The following is a 24,032-nucleotide window of genomic DNA, read 5'->3' on the forward strand; positions in this document are numbered from 1 at the left end:
AGAACACAGGACTTTTGGCCTTGCCAACTTCCCACCATAAATTCAAAAAGTGTAATTGTATTTTTTTGTTTTCGCCATTCCTGCCAGAAAACATTGTGCTTTTGGCAGAAGCCCTTTTCTTGTAGAAGCTTATTGTTAAAAATACGAGTTGACCCGTTGGCCAGGGGTCGTGACTAGCTCAAACACAACTAAATGATGATCCGAAAAGCCAACTGGAGACTTGACTAATCGGGGTTGGGGGTGGCGGGCGGCACAGTGAGAGAAGTGCCTCGGGCTACAGCGCGAGCCCGTAATGTCATCGTTTCGCCATCAGTAACCCCATTGCCCTCCAATTTTGGCTTCCTGTGCGGACAAGCATCCCATTTGTAGCCCACATCTCAACAATCATAACAATTCATTTGTCCCGAACTGGCGCACACCATACACAGTGGATTTCATGAACTGTGTCTGTTCAAAGCCACTTCCTCCACACTTGCACGAAAAGCCAAAGTCACCTGCGTTGATGATGAGCTTGGAAAAGCCATCAGCATTAGCCATTGTGTCTGAGGACGCCAACTGGCCAGAAAAACCCTGGCTGGCAGAACAAAATACACAAAGCTCTCAAACACACACACAATTGAACCGCTAACGCAACTTTATCACATCACACATCACAATAAGCATTTCTACCTAAGATGCACTTGACCACTCTTCAGCGCGCACTTCCGCTTTCCATGAAGAATATGATAATAGAATAATAAAAAGAAAAATAAGAATAATAGTGTTGTTATTTTCATAATCAGTACAAGTATAATTATATGAGTTAATGCATACATTTTCTATGCTTCCCTGTCTTTTTCATTTTATTTATTAAATTGATCTGTTAATGTATATCAGATCACAAATGCTTACATTTTTAGTGTATTCGTTACTCATCATTCAATCATCAACTTGAACACTAAATTTCTCTTTTTGATAGGGCCTTATTTCACTGTTTTCAGATGCAGTTCATTTACAGATTTTTGTCTTGATATCTGGTTGTCTAAACATGATTTAAAATGTGAATATCAACTACCCCTTTGTCTATTGGTTGCAAAAGCATTTAACTTTTATATTTGTATATTTCATCTGCCATAACCTGTTGAACAAATTTCATTCAATTACAATGTGACATATCTCCTGGATTTTCTTCTAATTTTGTGGAACGAAACCGGAGGAAACCCTGATGTTTATCAAACAGCCAATCTGTCCAACTATTTGATGCAAATGAAGGGCAACTGGCTTTGTACCAGGCTGTGTTTCACAAAACAAACCTGTCCTCAAAGCCAGACGGGAAGAAAGAGGAGGGGCAAGTGCGATTTTCCTCCCAAAAAGAAAAATTGAATTCCAAAGAAAACATTTCCTATTTACAGGCCAATTGGAACATTTGAATACTTTTAGAGACCGGGGCGTACTTGACTCATGTGACAAGTGACTAGGCTGTTTTAGGTATCAGAACAAATCGTTCAGGAATGTGAAAATGTAACAAATGTAGCACTTGTGGGTGGCAGAAGACAGCAATCAGCGTTTGAAAGCTGCGACAGACGTGGAGAGAATGAAAGATTTATATTGCAAGAATGATCCAGAGCTACCGATCTGTTCATAAATGTAATAATTTATATGAAATGAACTGTTTTGAACTGGGTTGTTTTATTATATTGCGACCAAAATTCCATGAAAATTGACAAAAACGTATCTAAACTTTGAGGGGAAAAAAAGGTTGATACATGTGTACAATTATATGCAGCCTCAGGGCGGCACAGGCCATTGTCTCCCTAACCCAGTCCCAGGGTTGTACACAGGGTTGTAGTCCATCAGAGGAAAAGCATATGTTAAATATTTTGGAAATAAGGTGGATAAGCTAGACTGAGATGGCTCGGTCATGTAAAAAGGAGGGATAATGAATATATTGGTGGACGGATGCTGGAATTGAAGCTGCCAGGCAGGAGGTCTGGAGGAAGATCAAAGAGAAGATTTATGGACGTAGTGAGAGAGGATATGAAGATAGTTGGTGTGAGAGGAGGATACAGAGAATAGGGTTAGATGGAGAACGTTGATTTGCTGTGGTGACCCCTGAAAGGAAAAGCCGAAAGGAGACGAAGAAGAAGTTGTGTACAATTCAATTTTTTTAATCAATTTTTTCTGTATGAATCTTTTTTTTCTGCAAATATAAATAATTTATTTTGAGAACTTAACAGCAAATATAGCAGGACATTACCTTTCAATGTATTTAATTTGAATATTTTCGAAATATTGCCAGGAGTTTTTTCTCATACTGAGTATCTACCCTATATTGGTTAAATGTTTAAGGTCAGGGCCAGCATTTAACATGGTAAATAAACATTTAAATGTACTTCAGCGAGGGGCGGCATGGCGCAGGAGGTAGAGCAATTGTCTTTGGAAACGAGCAGTCCCCATTAGATTCCCAGCTCTTCATAGTGTGTTGAAATGTTGTTGAGCAAGACATTGAACTCCTAACTGCTCCGCTGGTGTAAGGCAGCCTACTACTCATGGTTCATCCAAGATGGGTTGATTGCAACGAACAAATTTCCCCAAAGGGCTTAATAAAGGAAAATAAATTATAAATTAATTTCCTGAAGGACAGCAGTCAGTATTAGACAGCCAGAAGAAATGGGAAGCTAATGTAAAGATTTTTCTTTTTTTTCAGGTTCTTTGTAAGAGGTCAGACGAAACATTTATTAATCAGTATAACTGTTGAGGAAATTTACTGATGACTGATAAACTCATACCTCCACACAACACACATCAACGGTGAAGTGAATTATTAAACCTGTGAACCCAAATACATTTTAGAAGCGTGTCTTCATTAACCTTTGGTAACCTGTGAATCGTCATATGACAGAGCAGCTTCCTACCCCTTTTATTTCAATCAATTAAATCGCAACATTTCCAGGTTGATATTTGTGAATTCATGCATATTTAAAACAAACAAAGAAAAATTGAAAAGGTGTGTGTTTATGTTTGTGTTTGTGCATGTGTCTGTATAAACTCTACGTGTTTTTTTTTGTTGTTTTTTTTGTGTGTGTGCATCTGTATACACTCTATGTGAGTGTGTAGCTTAGATGGTAACCATATACCTGGTGAGTGGCAAGCGAACATGGATAGCTTCACATCAACTGCCAATATGTTGTGCAGCATTGGTTAACAGGAGCAAGTCTCTGGAGAAGGAGGGGAGAGGTTTGGAGGCTTACGGCAGAGGAACAAAGAGGAAAACAATGTCTGGTGCCAGTAACATGTGAGCAGTGTGAATGAAGAATGTTTTCATTTTTGCAGCTGCTTTATGGCTTTTTTCCTTTGAAATGTCACGCTCTGTGTGGCCTGTCATACAGTTGTGTGTGTGCTTGTGTAGAATTGATGCTTTCCTTGTGCAAATGCCTTAATATGTGTGAACCCCTTTATTGACTCTTCTTATTATGTTGCCACCGGACCACCAATCCACCTCCTCTGAACCCTGATTGTCTATAAAGCCTCAGCTGGCAGATGAGACATTATGCACACTACAAAACCAACACAAGCTTCCAACCCCCATCCCTGTCCCCTCAACCCTACCCCCACCTCCAAGAACTGGGAGTATAATTTAGGTAATCAACTCCTGCTCTTTTTTAGAATTACTTTTGAATTTGATTATGTTTCATCTGTTGAAAAATCTAAACCCATCTATCTATCTATCTATCTATGTATCTGATGTATAAAATTCCATGCATATATCTATCCAAAGGCTTGAATTTATACAAAATTGGCAAGAAGTCATTATGAAATTGGAAAAAAATGATAAAATAAGCAAGAATGAAAGTAGGTACGGAATAAAATTAAAAAACAAACACATTTTCTCTCCGTGAGGTGCCACCTTACCATGGTAGAGGGGTTTGCGTGTCCCAATGATCCTGGGAGCTATGTTGTCGGGGGCAACGTGCCCTGGAATGGTCACCCAAAGGGAAACAGGTCCCAGAGGAGGGACCAGACAAAGTGTGGCTCAGAAGACCCCCATGAAGAAGGAAATCATTGGGCCCAGTTTTCCCTTGCCCGGATGCGGGTCACTGGGCCTCCCCCTGAGCCAGGCCCCGGGACGGGGCTTGGTGGCAAGCGCCTGATGGCTGGGTCTTTACCCATGGGACTTAGCCGGTTGCAACTTGAAGGAAAGATTTGGGACCCTCTCCCCCTGGGCTCACCGTCCACAGGAAGGGCCAAGCAGGGGACCTTGGCGGTCCGATCCTCGGCTACAGAAACTGGCTCTTGGGGAACAGAATGTCACCTCTCTGGTGGTCAAGGAGCCCGAGCTGGTGGAAAAGCTGAGAGATTCAAACTAGATTTAGTCGGACTCACCTCGACGCACAGCGTGGGGTCTGGAACCAGGCCTCTCGAGGGTGGCTGGACTCTTCCTTTATTCTGGAGTTGTCCTTGGTGAGAGGCCCTGGGCGGGGTCGGGCCAATTGATTGTCCCCCATCCTGGCTCCTGCACATTGGAGTTCAACCTGATGGACGGGAGCATAACCTCCCTCTGCCTTCACGTGGGGGGATGGGTTCTGACTGTTGTTTGTGGCTATGCACCCAACAACAGTTCAGTTTACTCACCACTTCTCGGGGTCCCTGGAGGGGCTGCTAGAGAGCGCTCCTACCGGGGACTCCCTCGTTATACTTGGAGACTTCAACGTGCCCTCATGTAAGCATTGATGGTACCACTTGGAAGGTCATGATTTGGGAGAATGAATTCCCCCCCTGATCTGAATATGAGCTGTGTTATGTTATTGGACTTCTGTGCTTGTCAATTATTGTCTGTAAGGACTCTCTTCAGGCATAAAGGTGTCCATATGTGCACTTGGCACCAACTAACTTAGGCCACAGTTCTTTGATCAACCTTGTGGTCATATCATCAGACTTGTGGCCATATCATCAGACTTGTGGCCACATGTCCTGCACACTCTGGTGAAAAGGGGTGGAGCTGTCAACTGATCATCAACTGGTGGTGAAATGGCTCCAATGGTGGGGGAGGATGCCCCGGATAGACCCGATAGACTCAAAGAAATGGAAGGGTCTGCTGGGAGTATCTGGCAGAGTTCCCTGTCAGAAGGAGTTTCAACTCCTACCTCCGACAGAACTACAGTCCAAGGGAGGTGGGAAACATTTAGTCCACATGAGCCTTTTTCCATGCTTCCATTTTCAAGGCGGTAGCCCGAAGCTGTGGTCATAAAGCAGTCAGCGCCTATCGGGGTGGTAACCTTCAAACCTGCTGGTGGACTCCAATGGTGAGGGATGCCGTCAAACTGAAGGAGTCCTATCAGGCCTTTGTGGTGCTCTGAAGGCAGCTGACAGGTACCGGCAGGCCAAGCGGCATACAGCTTTGGTAGTTGCTGAGGCAAAAACTCGGCGTGGGAGGAGTTCGGGGAGACCATGGGTAACGACTTCTTGTGGGCATCGAGGAGATTCTGGTCCACCATCCGGCGGCTCAGGAGGGGGAAGCAGTGATCTGTAAACAACGCCTTCCAATGAGGTAGCAGAGCAGGGGGACTCTGAAGCGGACACACCTATTTCCGGAGCTGAAGTTGCTGAAGCAGTTAAAAAGCTCTTTAGTAGTGGGGCTCCGGGGGTGGATGAAGTCCGCCCTGGGTTCCTCAAGGCTCTGGATGCTGTAGGGCTGTCCTGGCTGACACACCTCTGCTGCATCTCATGGATGTCAGGGACAGTGCCGCTGGACTGCAGTCCAGGTTGATGACCCCCTCCCCCCCATTTAAAAGGGGGGGTCAGAGGGTGTGCTTCAACCACAGGGGGATCACACTCCTCAGCCTCCCTGGTAGGGTCTATTCATCAGTGCTGGAGAAGGGGGTCCATTGAGGGTTGTTGAACCTCAGATCCAGGAGGAGCAGTGTGGTTTTCATCCTGGTTGTGGAACACTGGATCAGCTCTGTACCCTCGGCAGGGTCCTTGAGGGGGCATGAGAGTTTGTCCAACCAGTCTACATGTATTTTGTGGACCTGGAGAAGGCATTTGACTATTTCCCATGGGAAATCGTGTGAGGGTGCTCCGGGAGTATAGGGCACTGAACCCTGTCGTGCAGAATGTTCGGTCCCTGTATGATCACTGTCGGAGCTAGGTCTGCATCGCCGATGCAGTAAGTCAGACTCGTTTCCAGTGAGAGGTGGACTCTGCCAGGGCTGTCCTTTGTCACCAATTCTGTTCATAACTTTTATGGACAGAATTTCTAGGCACAGCCAAGGCTGTGCAGGTGATGTGGTTCTGTTGGCTTCATCAGGTCATGATCTACAGCTCTCACTGTTGCAGTTCGCAGTCGAGTGTCAAGTGGCCAAGATGAGGATCAGCACCACCAAACCAGAGACCATGGTGCTCATCGGTGGTATGCCCACTCCGCATTTGGGAAGAAGTTCTGCCCCAAGCAGAGGAGTTAAAGTATCTCGATTTCTTGTTCACAAGTGAGGGGAGGATTGAGTGGGAGATTGCCGGATTGTTGTGGCATCTGCAGCAATGCGGACTCTGTACTGATCTGTTGTGGTGAAGAAAGAGCTGAGCCAAAAGTCGAAGCTCTCAATTTACCAGTCGATCCATGTTCCCACCCTCACCTATGGTAACAAGATGTGGGTAGTGACAGAAAGAATACAAGCGGGGATACAAATGGGCAAAATTAGTTTCTTCTGCAGAGTTGCCGGACTCTTCCTTAAAGATAGGGTGAGAAGTCGGTCATCCAGGAGGAGCTCGGCGTATATCCTCTGTTCCTCCGCATGAGTCGGGTGAGATGGCTTGGATATCTGGTCAGGATTCCACCTGGACGCCTCCCGGGGAAGGTATTCCGGGCATGTCTGTCTGGGAAGAGACCACAGGGAGGACACATGACACGCCAGAGTGACTATGTCTCTGAGCAGGGCTGGTAATGCCTTGGGGTCCCCCCAGAGGAGCTGGATTATGTGGGGGGGAGGGGGGGAGGTCTGGGCCTCACTGCTCCGGCTGCTGCCACCACGACCTGATTCAGATAAGCGCAAAAAGATGGATGGATGAATGGTTGGAAAGATATTTCCAAAAAAACAGTTCCAATTTTACTTTAGCACATAAGCAAGAAATTGCCTCTCAGCAAGCAGATACCAACATGAAAAGGAGGCAATTACTTACTTCCAAACTGCTAGAATTTAGCTTACATTTTGCAAAATCGTTTGCCTGTCAAAATGACTGGACGTCTTCTGAAAATCTGATCAGAAAATTTGATTAGTCCTCCAAAAAACGTTAAACCAGAAATAAACAATGTTGATAATTATAATTAAAACATTTTTTAGATATAATTAATAACTATTTGTATTGAACAGATCACTGAATTACTTGTGGAAAAGAAGGGGAGAAAAAACAAAACCTTGTCTCCATATTTTAATGAATAATCAATAAAAAAAGAAGAAAAATCTTGTATACTTCTTCTTGCATGTTTTCCACAATTTAACAGTTTGCTCCTGTTGTTTAATTTCCACAATGGCTTTCTATCGTTGCTGAAAGATTCATTACAATACTCGTTTTTCTTTTTCAGTGATTTTAAACATTTGATTTATTGATTTTGATGGGTGGTATGAAAAGAAGCAATTTTAAAATTATGGATTTTTTTTATCATAAAAGGAATATACCAGTAAAGTGCACCTGCTGTTTCTGGGAGTCAGAGGGTCAATAGAACTGAGTTCAAGAGAATATTCTGCTGCATGTAAACATGCTATAATACATTCTGATTAACATGATTAAGTGTCTCAATAACAATGGCAACTGGCAAGAAAACCACAACCCTAATAGCAGTAAAGCTCACATAATTTCTTTTTATGGCTTACTTTACTTGGCCACTTAAACAGCCCCACACATCTCTGTGTATCTTGAACTCATGGTGCCCAAGTGTTTGGTATTACAGCCTGACCTATGCTGGATCCTCTCGACCAGACTTGCTTTAGCCAAAGTTCAAAGCAAGAATGGAGGCTGTGGCCCCAAATGGCACGGGCGGGTCATGAAAGAATTTTTGTGCTGTAAACAAGATCATTGTGATGATTGCAACAGAGCACTTTGAATTTTTCATCATAGTCCCGATAAAGGCAGGAAAAACAAAAAAGTGGACGGTGGCACCAGTGGATCTGAAGTATTTAACCAAAATTTCCCCCAAAACTTGTAATTTGGCTCTTGACTCTGGCTAGTTATGTGTCAGCAAGACTGACAGTTTTAATTCCTGTGATCATTCTTCAAATATAACACGGTGAGGGGCTTTAGCAAGCCTCATAGTTCCACTCTTCCATCAGTTCACTCTTCTGCAGATTTGTATTCAGGTATGCACAGAAAATATTTACATGGAACAGAACGTTTTCACTCTGGACATGTCACGTGCCGCGGGTGCGGACTAGAGCGGGGAACCACACTTCAGAGCAGGGATGGGTTGAAAGCGCTTTTATTGCGTTGAAATGGCAGGACGGGTTGAAGACAGGACTGCGGACAGGACGGGTTGCAGGCGGGACTGCGGAGGCTGGGTCTCACCAGGACGGGTTGCAGGCAGGCAGGCAGGCAGGCAGGCAGGCAGGCAGGCAGGCAGGCAGGCAGGCAGGCAGGCAGGCAGGCAGGCAGGCAGGCAGGCAGGCAGGCAGGCAGGCAGGCAGGCAGGCAGGCAGGCAGGCAGGCAGGCAGGCAGGCAGGCAGGCAGGCAGGCAGGCAGGCAGGCAGGCAGGCAGGCAGGCAGGCAGGCAGGCAGGCAGGCAGGCAGGCAGGCAGGCAGGCAGGCAGGCAGGCAGGCAGGCAGGCAGGCAGGCAGGCAGGCAGGCAGGCAGGCAGGCAGGCAGGCAGGAGGTCCGGTCATGGCAGGGCTCTGCGAGCCACAATCCCCTGGCCCCAGGCATAGCATGCCGCTGCCCCTTATAGGAATCTTGATTCTTGATTAGCGGCATCTGCTGCAGCTGGTCCCGATTACAAATCGGGATCAGGTGTGAAACCCTGACAGGACACAACGAAATTTCAAACAATGGTTGTAGTTCCACTGTTGCTGTTGAAGCTCCTTGGAGGAAGGACAGAGTAATTGCTAAAAATGTAATTAAAATTGAAATTATTCACATGATTCAGAAATATATCATCATATCGATCCACAGTGGAGCAAAACAATGAAACAATGAAACGATGCAAATAAAATCACTCCTGCATCCCTGATACATTAGGAATAAATATGTGAATGTTTTAATAAATATAGATACCAATAATATATATCAATACCACAAAATTTAAAGGTTGAGTTTATGTGAAGAGTAACCAGAGTAAACAAAGACTCCAAAATTGATCAACCAAACCTGAAAACCAAACTTCAGATTATGGGGGAAAATAAAACATTTCCTATAGTCCTTTCAAAAATAAAGAAACTTCAAAAACAGTTTTTCCATTCTCCATCTCATATTACAGTATTCTTATGTATTTTGAAATGGAGCCTATGGGGGGCACAAGCCAGTATTCTCTATCTGAGGTCAGACCACCCAGGTGAGTGCCAGGTGTTGAATCAGGACAGACATCTTATGTAAAGCTTGTACCAAATTGAAAATGCAAATTACTTTGACAGCACACTGGCTGCAGCCCGAATTAACATTGGTAGGAGTCAGTAGCCAGAGCGAGCAATAGTGAAAGAGGACACAAAGTTAGTTGGTGTGAGAGAAAAGGCTGTGAAGGAGATAGACGATTCCTTGTGGTTACCCCTGAGATGAACAGCCAGAAGTAAAGGAGGGAGAATTTCTTATGTATTATGATTTATTTACTCTCTATTCTAGTCATTATTGTGTTTGTGGCTGGTTCTAAACTTCATAAGGCAAGATTCTTTGGTGTCTGAATTAATTCAGATTACTTTATGAATAATCTGGATAGGGGGGGGACTGTTTTGGCCTATAAATTAGTCACTGGGGTGTTAAAGTTATAATTTGAATGGAACAAATCAGCAGCATCTTGATTTCCTTTCTGTTGCCCCTTTGTTATTAAAATGAAAGGTTTATTTTCTGCTGAGTAAACAACTCTTGTGTTTGAATAACTATAAAAATAAATATAGAAATAAATTAGAAAATTTTTCCACTTTCATCGGTTTCCCTTTATTGCTTCACTTTTTCATTTTTTTTAATGTTGATAATTATTTTTCAATCAGCCAGGTATCAACAGGTATTAATCCCTTCAATGACTGCAGTGCGAATACCAGAACATAACAGAAATATACAAAAGAAGGAGAGCAGGAATATTACCGCAAAATCAAATAACGGAATTATCAGCCTCAAACTATTTCAGCCAGTTAGTGCAGAAAGAAAACCAAGTGGCTGTGTGTTTCCAGGTTTAAAATAAAGATGAACAAAGAAAGTCTTTAAAAAAAGAAATTATTATGGCATTTAAACTCAAATTTGCACAAGACAGGAATGCAAAAAATAAGCATTGTCGTATAATCAATAAGATTCACAGATACCTCATAATCTCTATTGTTCCTTACTTATATATTATTATTTTGTCTCTTTGGCATTACTGCCTGCTTGGTTTGTGGCTAGTTTTCCTGCATAGTTTCATTAGAAGTGGTTTGATCCCGCAGTGCAGCGGAATGGGACTCTTCATGTGTTTGGGAGGGACACTGTGACGCTTAATTGCTTGCCCGCTAGGAAACTCAGTTGGAGGTGTGACTGAAGTGAAATCCAGAGCCAGGCTTGTGGTGCCGCTCAGGACATCACACCAATAAGAGTTGCAAGTTCCCTCGGTTGGATCCCTGCTGGAGATTAGAGTTTTTGGAGCCAGGATGTCATGGATTCTGAGTTGGATGGAGAACACACAAAAACATTTAGTAGCATATATCTTCTTCTCTTTTTGCCTTTCTCTTCAGGGTTTGCCTCAGCGAATCAACCTTCTCCATTTAACCCTATTCTCTTGATCCTCCACCTTGAACTACACCTACAGCACACCTCACCACTGTCTCACAGCTAGCATACATGTCCTGCACCAGTCCAACATACCTCTCAGCCACTCCAGACTTCCTCATACAATACCAGAGTTCTTATCTTGGCACCTTTTCATATGCCTTTTCTTGGTCTACAAAAGCGCAATGCAGCTCCCCCTGACCTTCCCTGTACTTCTTTATTGGCATTGTGGAAGCAAATACTGCATCCATAGTACTCTTTCTGAGCTTGAAGAATTGCTGCTACTCACAAATTTTGACCTCTGCTCTCACTCTAGTTTCCAATAATTTTCCCCATAACTTCCTTGTATGGGTCATCAACCACAATTCTGTATGACCCTGACACTCAAAAATGTATACCATCACACTTCTCCATTCCTCAAGCATCTTCTTGGTCTCTAAGATGCAGTTAAACAATCAAGCCAGAAAGTCTACCACTGCTTCTCCTAGACACTTCCATACATCCACAACAGGTATATCAACAGGATCAACTGTCTTTCCTATCTTTATCCTCTTCAATGCCCTCCTCACTTCACTTTTACTAATCTCTGCTACTTTGTGCTCTACAATACATCTTCTACCTTTCCCTCATTTTCATTTTCCACATTCATCAGCTCTTCAAAGTACTCTTTCCATCCTCCCATTACTCTTCTAGCATCTGTCAATACATTTCCCTCTCTACCCTTAATCACCTGGACCTGTTGTACATCCTTTCCATCTTTGTCTCTCTGTCTTGCCAGCCTGTATAAATCATTCTCTCCTTCCTTACTGTCCAACTGAGCATACAAGTCGTCGTGCATTGCGTTCGTTACCTCTATCTTTACCTTAAGCTGTATCTTCCTGTACACCTGCCCGTTCTCCTCAGTCCCCTTAGTGTCACACTTATTTTATGCTAACTGCTTTATCTGTATATACTCCTGCACTTCCTCATTCCATCACCAAGACTCCTTATCTACTTTCCTTCCTGACAACACACTAAATACTCTACTACCTGTCTCCCTGATAGCACTATCTGTAGTTGTCCAATCATCTGGAAGCTCGCCCTGACTACCCAGAGCCTTTCTCAATTCCTCCCCGAAAACCATACCATGCTATCCCCTTTTCAGTTTCCACCACTTTGTCCTCTGCTCTGCCTTTGTCCTCTTGATCTTCCTTGTCAGCTGAGTCATCCTACAAACCAGTCACTGATCTCTTACAGATTACCTAATCCATACAAAATCTGGTCTACCTACTTGCTCCTAATGCCGCTCTCATAAGTTACCCTATGTCCCTCTCTTTTCTGGAAAAAAAATATTTACTAAAGCCATTTCCATCCTTTTTGCAAAGTCTGCTACCATATCCATTGAAGTTTGCACCAATTACCATTCTTTCATCTCTGGGGATATTCTGCATCACTGATATTCTGCAACTCATTCCAGAACTTCTTCTCCTCAAACTCACATCTCACCTGTGGGACATAGCCACTTACAACATTGAGTATCACACCTTCAATTTCCAGTCTCAGACTCACAAGTTTATCTGACTTTATTTTCACCTTCAGAAAATTCCTACAAAACTCCTCCTTATCTATGAGGTGCATTGATATCAACAACTATCGTGTGACATGAAGCTCTTACTGTAGTATATAAACACTTTTTTGCATGTGTGTTGGTGGGGGGTTGAAGTAATCCAATCATAATCTTTACCACACAGAGAAGGGGAGAACAGGCAAACTTCATGCAGAAAAGACTACAGGTGGTAATCCAATCTGGTACCCTCATGCTGTCAGCCAGCACCACTAACCACCCCACTACCCCTGAATATAACAGTTGGTCAAATAGTTAGTTAGTCCTCTTGCACGAGATGCGTAGAGCCAACCGTGGCTACCAGGTTTCTCCATTGGGGTCTGTCGTTGGCAAGTTGCCGTGCCTGTGCCAGGCTCACACCGCAGGCCCTGAGGTCTTAGGCCACAACATCAAGCCAGCGGGTGCGGGGGGGCACCTCTGGGTCTTCTCCATCCGGCTAGCTGGGGATTAAAGGCCAAGATGGAGCTTGTGGGGTGTTCGGCAGGCAAGCGGATGATGTGGCCATACCAACGAACTCGCCGCATTGCTGCGAGGCGAGATGCTGGGGGCTGCTGGGTTCGATCCCTTAGGGTCTTGTTGGTGACATGCTGGGTCCAGCTGATGCCTTCTAGTGTCCTCAGGGCCCTGGAGTCAAATCCATCAAGCCTGGCTGCCAGCGTGTTGTTCAGCGGCCAGGTTTCGGAGCCATAGAGAAGGATAGAGGTGACTGAGGCATTGTAGACCCGGAGCTTTGTCACCCGGGATATGTGCCGGTGTCGCCACAATGGTCTCCACAGTGATTGCATGACTGACGCCGCAAGGGCACGGCGCCGGTCAATCTCAACTTTGAGATCTCCGCTGTTTGATAGGGTTGAGCCGAGGTACTTGAAGGAAGCGACAAAGTGGACAGGGGTGCCATCGAAGAGGAGTGGTGGTGGATCAGGTCCCTCTCCTATATGCATAAGCTTGGTTTTTGGCCAGCTTATCTTCAGGCCGAGTTTCCTGGACTCCTCATCAAAAAGATGGAGGGCTTCACGAAGCTGGTCAGCGGTCTCACTGAACAGCGTGGTGTCATCTGCGTACTCGAGATCCCTGAGGGTGTAGCTGCCTATGGGGACCCCAGGGATCCGCTCAAAGACTTTTGTCATCAGATGGTCGATGACACAATTAAAAATTTCTGGCGCAGCGACACAGCCCTGCCTCACCCCGCTGTTGATGGGGAACCACTCAGAGTCCCTGCCATTCACACGCACACAGCTTTCGGCTCCTTGGTAGAGCTGCCTAAACAGTGTGGTTATTTTGGCCGGTACTCCGAGGGATGTCAGGATGTTCCAGAGAGAGCCGTGGTCCACCGTGTCGAGGGCTGCTTTCAGGTCAATGAAGGCGATGTAAAGGTACCGATCCTTCCTGAACTCCCGGGCCTTTTCAATTATGAGCCGGAGGGCAGAGATGTGATCTGTGGTGGACCGATTGGTCATGAAACCGGCTTGCTGTTGGCGGCGTCTGCTTTGGGTTGCAGGTAGAGCACGGGTTAGTAGGACGCGGGTGAATAGTTTTCCGGGGATGGAGAGGAGGGTGATTCCTCTGTGGTTGCTGCAGGTCAGCTGATCGCCCTTATGCTTCCAGAGGGGAAGTATAATGCCCCGCCTCCAGTCATCAGGCAGCGACTCAGTGACCCACACATGGTTGATGATTTGTGTGAGCCAAAGGTTGATGTTGTTACCTCCGGCCTTCAGCATCTCAGCTGTGATGGAACATAGGCCAGGGGCTTTGCCGTTTTTGAGCTTTGACAAGGCTGCCTTCACTTCGGCTGGGGTGACCGGGGAAATGAGACAGTCCGGGTTATTGTTGGGGTGGGTGGTGGAGGTGGGGGTTTCTGGTAGGGGAGGATGGTTTAGGAGCTCACTGAACTGCTCCTTCCAGCGACTTAGGCAGTCAGCTTCAGTGGATAGGACGTTTCCGGCCGCATCCTTAATCAGGAAGCAGCGCTTGCGGGGGCCTGCTTTCCCTTGGCGGAGCAGATTGAAAAGCTGCCGCAGGTTGTTGTTTTTGGAGGCTGACTCCATGGCTGTCGCCTGGTTTCTCCAGTATGTTTCCCTGTCTTGACGGATGGAAATGTTCCGTTGGCTGTTGAGGCGCCGGTACAGGACCATGTCCCCACGCAGTCGAGCAGCTCGTCGGCTGTTGACGATGTCCAACGTGGCTTGGGAAATCCAGGGCTTCTTGGGGCCTGGTCTTGTTCGCCCGGCGGCTCCCTTCGAAGCCATGATCACCTCGCTTTTAAAGTGAGGCCAGTCCTGGGACATCCCGCTGGTGAGGGCGCTAAAATGGTTAGCGATGGAGCAGCTGTAGCGCTCCATAATGGCAGGGTCTAAGAGACGGGAGGAGTCCAGCTTGGGGGAGGCATTGGCTGAGGCCCCCGCCTTGAGCTTTAGCCGCAGGTCGGCTATCAGCATGCGATGGTCGGTGTTGCCAAGCTGTGCACCTCTGAAGACACGGCAGTTGGTAACCGATGTCTTCCAGCGGCGGGAGATGAGGATGTGGTCTATGGCTTTTTTTGTCTTGCCGTCCGGGCTGTATCAGGTCCAGTGGTGGATTCTCTTTCGGGGGAACCAAGAGTCAGCGATGCAGAGGTTGGTGGCTCTGCAGAGGTTAAGTAACCGTTGGCCGTTGTCGTTGGTGGTGGTATCGACGGAGACTGGGCCAGTTGCAGCCGGGAGGGTCGGATCCTGAATGGAGATAGTGGCATTGGCGTCGGTGAGGACAATGACAATGTCATGGGGGGGTGCGGCCTGGATGGCATCTTGCAGTTGGTCATAGAACGTGTCCTTGGCATGGTCTGGGGTGACGTCAGTTGGGCTGTAGGCGACAATGACTGTCAGCTTCCCATGTTGGTGTTGGAGGCGGGCAGACAGCAGTCGATCGCTAACTGGTTTCCAACTGATGACGGTGTTCCTCCGGTATAGCGGGATGGCTAGGGCTACTCCATAAAGGCCTCTGCCATCATTTGGGCTGCTCCAGAGGAAAAGATGGTCGCCAGCAGTGGTCTCTCCAGTTCCGCGCCAGCGCGATTCACACAGGCCAGCAAGGGTGATGTTATACCTAGAGAGTTCACGGGATAGTAGTGTGGCATAGCCAGGGTGCAGGAGTGTCTGGACATTCCACCAGGCAATGCGGGCTTTGTGACGGAGATCCAGTTGGCGTAGTCCGGGGGCAGGCAGGGGTCTGTTACCGAGAAGATCCGTCCGGTTTAATCTGGTTGCTTTGGTTGGTTTCGTAACTGGTTTATTTCACCATGCCGGGTAGTTGGCCCTGCGATGGCTATTCAGCTGGTGGGGCTGCCACCTCACAGCACACTGACATGCTGCTGGAGGCTGGCGGGTTCACGGTTTGTTGTGACCCGCCTGCGTGTGCCCCCAACACGTGCTTCTCTCTCAGGGTCTGCTCCCCTAGCCTTTTGTCTTCCCAGACTAACCCACAAGGCAGTGGGTCTGAGCCACACTTTTTCTGGTCCCTCACCTGGGACCTGTTTGCCTTGGGTGACCCTTCCAGGGGCATGAAGCCCCCGACAACATAGCTCCCAGGATCACTGGGACACGCAAACCCTCCACCATGGTAAGGTGGCAGCTCACGGAGGGAGTTGGTCAAATGAAAGCAACTAATATGTAAAGAAACACTCCCCAAAAGGAGCGGTGGTCAACTGTGCACTTGTGGGTGAGAACATGAGTGCATTCTGGAAGGTTCAAGTATAATGTGTTAAATAAAAGATAGAGTAACTGTACCTGGTATGGGATAAGGGTATGGGTAGCACCCCACACATCCAAATGAGCCATATTCCCACCCCTATCCCCCTAATTGTTATTCATGCTAGCTTGCTATGAAGCTACCCTTGACATATAGCTTACATATGTGTTCCCAAAAGTCACAGAAAAATAACATTTATACATAGGGTACAACAAAGAGGAAATAATTCATATACCGCCAATGATGAGCACTCCCAAGTGAGATACAAGCTAAATAGTCATGTTATGTAAATGACTTATTAGAGACACCTCTATCTATAAACATAAATTCCTATCATTTGGACATAGGGAAAACTAACATCAAAATATTCATAGAAAATTCTGAACACAAGGGAAAAAAGCATATTCAAGAGGACATGCATACATAAGTCCTGTGAAATTATTAAAATTTCCTACCAGTTAGTTCAGTATAGTTTGTGCTCTTCGAAAAGGATTGGTCTCTGGGATGTGCTGGAGCGTGTTGAGTCTTGAGGATTTGCAGTTGCAACAGGTTTTCTGATGTAGTCAAAGCCAGATTTTAAATATCTTATATTGTCATGGTTTTCAGAGGTTGATCCTGACCTAAATCCAAAGACACTCAGGAGGTAAGTCATTAAAAGGGTTTATTTACAAAAGGGAATGAATGGAGGGCTGTGCTGAATCCAGGTCGTTTCAGGAGCCACAGGTCTCAGTAACTTGCAAGGAAGGACAGGGCATAGGTTTCTGGACTTGGGAACAAGGAAAGGTGAGGCAACGATCTCTGGAATGAGGAACAGCAGATATCAATACTCCAATTGATAATTTCTTGTTTTTTTCATTGTGTCCTTATTATTTTCTTTTAGGAATTTTCATCATGATTTGGCACTTGGCCTTCATCTGTAGAAGGAACACTGCCCTTTTATTCATCTATTTTGTTCAATCAGGTATCACTTTGATAATAAATAAATGAACAATAAAAAAAGAATAAATTCACAGATACATGTACTCTGTGCTTCACAATTACTACACATATATTTTATAATTTTTAAACAAGAAGGTTAACTTCTATTCCTCCCCACCCATCCAGAAACACAAAATATCCCAGTCAGTATATCCCAGTCAAATATCAGACACAGACTTTTACCATATTTCATTTTCATTTTTCAGTCTTTTAAGAATAAAAGTGGGGTCCATACATCCGTCCATCCATCCATCCATCCATCCATCTATCCATCCATCCATCCATCCAATTTTGGGTCCAATTTTATGTGGTTGGGGTTTTGGGGCAGCAGCCGAAGCAGAGAGGTTCTTTCTCCCCAGGCAATTTATCTATCTTCTCATTGGGAATCCCAAGCTGTTCTCAAACCAGCTGAGAGGCACATTGCCTCCAGCTTGTCCTGGGTCTTCCTCCTTCACCCAGCATGCCACACTAGGGAAGTGTCAAGGGGGTATCTTGACTATATGCCCGAACCACTTCATCTGGCTCATCTTGACCAATGGCTCTGGTCTGAACCTCCTCTTCCGAGGCACCCTGCAGACAAAGCCTTTCCTCCCACTTGTTTAATGCATTTCCCCAAATTCCTTGAGGTTGAGTTGAGTCAGTTAACACAAGATCCAGCTGTGTTAATGAAAATCAAAGATATAGTTTACTTCAATGTGGAACAATCTAAAGCCCAACTTTTAGTCCAATGAGCTGATGAAAATTCACAGCATTTTTCTTGAATATGAACAACGTCACTGATGAAGAAAAAGATAACAAACAGCAACAGTCGCCAAATGTTTATATTTTGATTTATTATGAAACCTTATTTCTTGTCACCCTTTCCCAAGTTTTCTCAGTTTGGTCATTTCATTGCACTTTCACACAGCAGTGGCTGTGTCTCCTCTGTGCGGCCTAATTAAACTGCTTAATCAGTTAATGACTCCAGCGAACACAGTTAAAGGGGAATTAAGCACAAAGAGATGGAGGAGACTAACGTTGGAAATGCTGAGGAGCTGCTTCGCACGTCTCCTGTGTGAAATAAAATTGGCAATGGAGGCGAAGAGATGAGGCCATTAAAAAGTGAGCAGAGGGTGCTGAACTGTTTGCTGGCACTCTACTGAGGGTGAGTGAGCCAATCGTGATGCTTGTTTAAATGGGAAGTGGGACGTCTTCACAAAGAGGCAAATTAAAAGCACTTTGCTCTGTTAAGCAGAGGGGAGGCAAGGGAGTGGAAGGAGGAAAAAAAGTTCTTTGAGGAGCTGAACTCCTTCAATGCAACTTTATAGACCTCAGGTGATTTGATACCACTTACACCTAATAGACTACTGTGATGCATTTATTTGGCGTGCTTTTCTGGAGGAAATACACGTTAAGAAAAAAGCCATAATGTGTCATAAAGTCCCCAAAAATGGCTTTTAAATGTTTCCAGCAATGTAGAGTCACTCCTCATCCATTCCTTAGTTTGTTTATTATATGCATTTCTCTGTTGAAAAATGCCATTTGTTTTCTATTGACATGCTCAATTTACTTTAGAATCTGTGTATTCATTTTTAATAAAAAAAAATCAACAATTCGTTGAATATTTAAGAAGTGAATATTTAATCTAAATGTAAGATACACAAATAATTGTCCCAATGATAAATGAGTCAGGTATAACACATGTATGAACAGTGCCTCTAACACAGCTGATGAAAAACATTATTAATAAATAACACTCGAAAAAGTCCATCCATCCATCCATTATCTATCCCTGCTTTGTCCTACTCAAGCTGATTGCTATCGTTGTCTTCCTCCTGGACACAAAAACCATTAAAGTAGTCTTCTTCAATGTCAGAATTGAACAGCCTCAGAATTTCACTGTAATTTAATTGGTTTGATATGATGAGGCTAAATGTTTTGGCGGAATGAAGCTCATTAGCCCAAAAAAATCCATAAATCATTGTTTAAGCTGCAGTGTTCAAAGTGAAAACAGTAGTGGCTTATTGTCCAATTGTTACGGTACTTCATTTTTAAGAGAAGCTCTTTGAAGAGCTTAAAAACTTCTGCCATTTAACCAAACAAAACAACTTGAACATGTTCTTGTATTTTTAATGACTTATTTAATATTTATTGTCCACCATTCCTTCTTCCCAGTCCAATGTTCATCTCCTTTCTTGAACTCCTCTCCCTCACCGTAGTTGTTACTTCCCCCTCCCTTTTCCCTTCTTTTTCATCTTCCCCTTCCTTTCCCTTTGCATACACCTCTTCTGGTCCTCCTTTCCTCTGCAGTTCTCCTCCTCCCCCTACTTGTTGTGACACCCCCCTTCCCACCCCTGACAATCAGACACTCACCCTGCTTGTTTTTTTTTTTTTTTGTTTCTCTTTCTCTTGTCCTCCCCTCCCCATTGTTGGTCTATCTCCCTCCTCCTTGTGGCTTGTACACACTTCCCTGACCAGGATGTTTGGGGCTCATTATGCATGAGGGCATATGGGGGAGAAAAATGGGGGGCAAAGAAGGGAGAAGAGAGTGAGAGAGACAGGGTGATAAAAGAAGAGGGATGGGGAGCTAAACAGCATCTGTTGGCCTCCAAGGTATAGTGAGCAAGAGACACACATGCACACAAACACTCTCAGGCACGTGTACACACAAAAACATATGCATGCATGCAATCACACGTGTGCAGGCAAACACATCTGCACACACAGGTGTACACATAAATACACACAAATTTGCACAAATCACACTTGGACTGATATTACATGCACTCCTGGACAAACACATACACAACATACATAGTTTTACAAAAATCCACACACACAAACACACACAAACACACACAAACGCACACAAACACACACACACAAACACACACACACAAACACACACACACACACACACACAAATTATTCCGGGTTGATCATGCCTTGTACAATATTTTAGATTAGCAAAAGAAGGATTAGGCCCATAACACAAATCATATTGATGTTTTCAAACTGCTTGATCGTGTGAAGACGTAATGTTAATGTTGAAGAAAAGTAAATTAGTAGAAAGTAAAATACTTTGTGTTCCCATCTCACCTTTGAGTTTCTGATGAAGATAAAACGATGAGAGGGCAATAATTTCAAGAAACGGAGCCAAAATCCAGAGAGATAGTTATAATGTTCTGTTCTGCATCCCAGGGTTTATTTTCAATGTAAACCCTGCCACAACACTTCATCCTGTTTGAGTATTTGGAGAGATGAGAGAGAAGGTCTCAAATTTTCACCTGTACTTCACATGAACCGATAAATATATTAGGATTTGGATATGTTCTTTAATCATGAACAAATATCATAACAAAATAAGGAAAATGCTCTAAAATTGAAAATAAACATTTACCATAAAATGCAAAATAATAATAGATAAATTCAAATATTCTTTACAAACAACTGAAGTTGACCATTTTTTTCTTAGAAACATTAAACAATCAAATAAAAATCTGGACATAATAGGACCAATATCCCCTGTGTTCAACCACCATAGGATATCGATTTGGATGATACACTGAGAGCTCCCTTTAAAAGTGCTTGATTCTACAACTACTCCAATTATTTCAAGAAAGACCATTTTATTAGTGTTTCTGAGCTTTTGCGGAGGCATGGTGCAGGAGGTAAAGCAATCATCCTGGTGTTTTTGAACAGGACACTGTTCACCCCTAACTGCTCCCCTGGTGATCGATGGCAGCCTATTTCTCATGGTTCATCCATGATGGCTTAAATGCAGGGATTAATAAAGTCCAAATTATTATTGTTATTATTTTTTTACCATTACTTGGCCTTTGAGCAATTTTTCCAGTTGAATCCAATTTTTGTTAGACATTTGGTCCAATTGACTCTATTGTGGTGTTTTGTTCCCCACTCAGCCGTATATTTCTATGCTCACAAATGCGCTATGATTTGATTCTGATCTGGAAATAAGCTTTGGGATAATCTTGCCACTTTGTGAAAGGTCCGAAGGATTTTTTCCACCCCACCCAGTCCTGTATTAAGCTGTTTTTCAAAGTCTTGCTGGTCATGTGTGATGCTGATCAGCCATCCATCAACCATCTTCTGCCACTTATCCAAAGTCAGATCACAGGAGCAGCAGCAGAGAGGCCCATACTTCCCTCTCCCCAGCCACATGGTCCAGCTCTTTTGGGGTATCCGAAGACATGATCAGGCCAGCCCAGAGACATAGCCTTCCTCATGGCCTCCTCCCAGATGGACATGCCCTGAATACCTCCTCAGGGAGGTGTCCTAGATGCCCAAGTCACCTCATCTGACCCCTCCACATACAGAGTAGCAGCGACTGTACTCTGAGTTCCTCCCAGATGTTTGAACTTCTCACCCTATCTCTCAGGGAGAGTCAGGCCACCCTGCGGAGAAAACTAATTTCGGCAGCTTGTGTCCACTGCCTCATCCTTTCAGTCACTTCCGACAGCTCGTGACCATAGGTGAGGGCAGGCATATATCGACTGGTAAATTGAGATCTCTGTCTTCAGGCTCAGCCCCTTCTTTACCACAACAGACCAGTATAGGGTCCTCATCACTGCAGAGGCAGCACCGATTCCCCTGTTGATCTCCTGCTTCATAATGCCCTCCCTCGTGAACAAGACCCTAGATCATTGGACTCCTCCACTTGGGGCAGGACCTCTTTCCTTACCCAGAGTGGGCACACCACCTGTTCCGGTTGAACACCATGGTCTTGGATTTGGATGTGCTGCTGCTTATCCTGGCCACTTCAAATTCGGCTGCGAACCACTCCAGTGAGAGAGGGAGATCACAGACTGATGAAGCCAACAGAACCACATCATCTGCAAAAAGCAGAGACTCGATCCTGTGGTCACCAAACCAGATCCACTTGACACTCTAGCTGCGCCTAAAAATTCTGTCCATAAAAGTTATGAACAGAATTGGTGACAAAGGGCAGCCCTGGCAGAGTCCAACTCTCACTGGAAATTATACCGATTTACAACCGACAATGTAGACCAAACATCGACACTGAGAAAACAGGGACCAAACAGCCAAATGACAGAGTTTGGTATCCATAATCCAAGAGCATACCCCACAGGATTGCCTGCTGGACATGGTCGAATGCCTTCTCCAGATCCTTCTCACAGGGGACTCTGCCAGACATTCCCTGCAGACCAATACATTACATCTGGGTCTGCCACTTCTGACCAGCATCCTCCCCCACCACTGGAGCCAGCTCACCACCAGGTGGTGATCAGTTGACAGCTCCGCCCCTCTCGCCCCCGAGTTTCCATGACATGCGGCCACAAGTCCAATGACCGACCTTAAGGGCCGAGTAAAGAACTACAGCCTAAGGTGTGTTGGTGCCAAGTGCACATATGGACACCTTTATGTGTGAACATGGTGTACGCTAAGGACAATCCATAACGAGCAAAGAAGTCCAATCACAAAACATTGCTTTGGTTCAGATCTTGGGGCCGTTCCTTGCAATCACACCCTTCTAAGTCTCTCAGTAGAACAAGGGAGTTCCCAGTAGGAGCGCTCTCTAGCAGCCCTCTAGGGACCCAGGGAAGGGAGGGTAAACTGAGCTGCTCTCAGAACATGTCCCCCAAATTGAAGGCAAAGGAAGGCTTCCCTCCCGTCCATTGGGTTGAACCCTTATATGCTGGAGCTGCCTAGCAGCTCTCAATGGGGGAAACTCCAGAGTAAGAAGAATCCAGCCCCTCTCAAGAGGCCTGGTTACAGACCCCACACTGTGCGTCAAGGAGAGTCTGACTTTATCTGGTCGTAATCACTCACCCTTGTGTACCAGCTCGGGCTCCTTCTCCGCCAGAGAGGTGACATTCCATGTCCCTCTGATCACGGCCCAGCTCATACTGCACCTGACCCCCTTGGCACTTCATATAGGTGCCCGGTGGAAGAGTGACCAATCTAATCTCTTTGAGCGTGTCTGATCGAGCCTCGTGGGTAAAGGCCCGGCCACAGGGCACTAGCCATTGAGCCCCACCCCTGAGTCTGGCTCCGGAGGGGCAGTGACCCTGGGCAGAATGCATTTATGTTATTGTACATCAGGGTCTTCTGAGCACTTTGTCTGGGTCTTCATCTGGGACCTGTTTGGCTTGGGTGACCCTTCCAGGGTCATAAAGCCCTTGACAACATAACTCCCAGGACATGAAACCCCTGCATCACAATAAGATGGCAGTTCTAGGACGGGATGCTGATCAGCTATTAGTTACCAAAATGCTGAAAATAGAATTGTTGACAAAGCTTTGGATCACCATCAAGTATGAGCTACTCAACTCTTTCACCAAACAGCTGGTAAGGTATACAGTAGCAATTCATGGATGTTTGTTTTCAAACAAGGACAAGCTCATAGATCAGAGTCTACCCCACCATTATTTTGAAAACGCACCTCCACTGCAACATGGGTGTAGCCCTGAATAAAATGATTCTTATTGGCATACAGAAATACAAACAGGTGGAGTGATGATATGAGCCATGATCCTCTCATGGAGGGAGGTCTGGATATGGGATATAATAGTGTGTGTGTGTGTGTGTGCGTGCGTGTGTGCGTGTGTGTGCGTGCGTGCGTGCGTGCGTCCGTGCGTCACATAATTTTCATGTATTATTCTGCCTGAAGAAACAAGATGCAACAATGGTCACTTTGTACGTCAAACCTCAGGAACTCCATAAATGTAGAGCCTTGCTTTCTTTTTCAAGTTCATTAAAACCTAAAAAGATGCCTGAAACACAGACATCAGTGAATGTATTTTAAATTGGAATTAAGCACTCTGAAAATTACTACATTGTCTGAATCCGAGCAA

The sequence above is a fragment of the Fistularia commersonii genome, chromosome 3 (genome assembly GCF_037954325.1).
Source record: "Fistularia commersonii isolate RoL2024-O1a breed Wild chromosome 3, RoL_Fcom_v1.0, whole genome shotgun sequence".
In the NCBI taxonomy this organism is placed as follows: domain Eukaryota; kingdom Metazoa; phylum Chordata; class Actinopteri; order Syngnathiformes; family Fistulariidae; genus Fistularia; species Fistularia commersonii.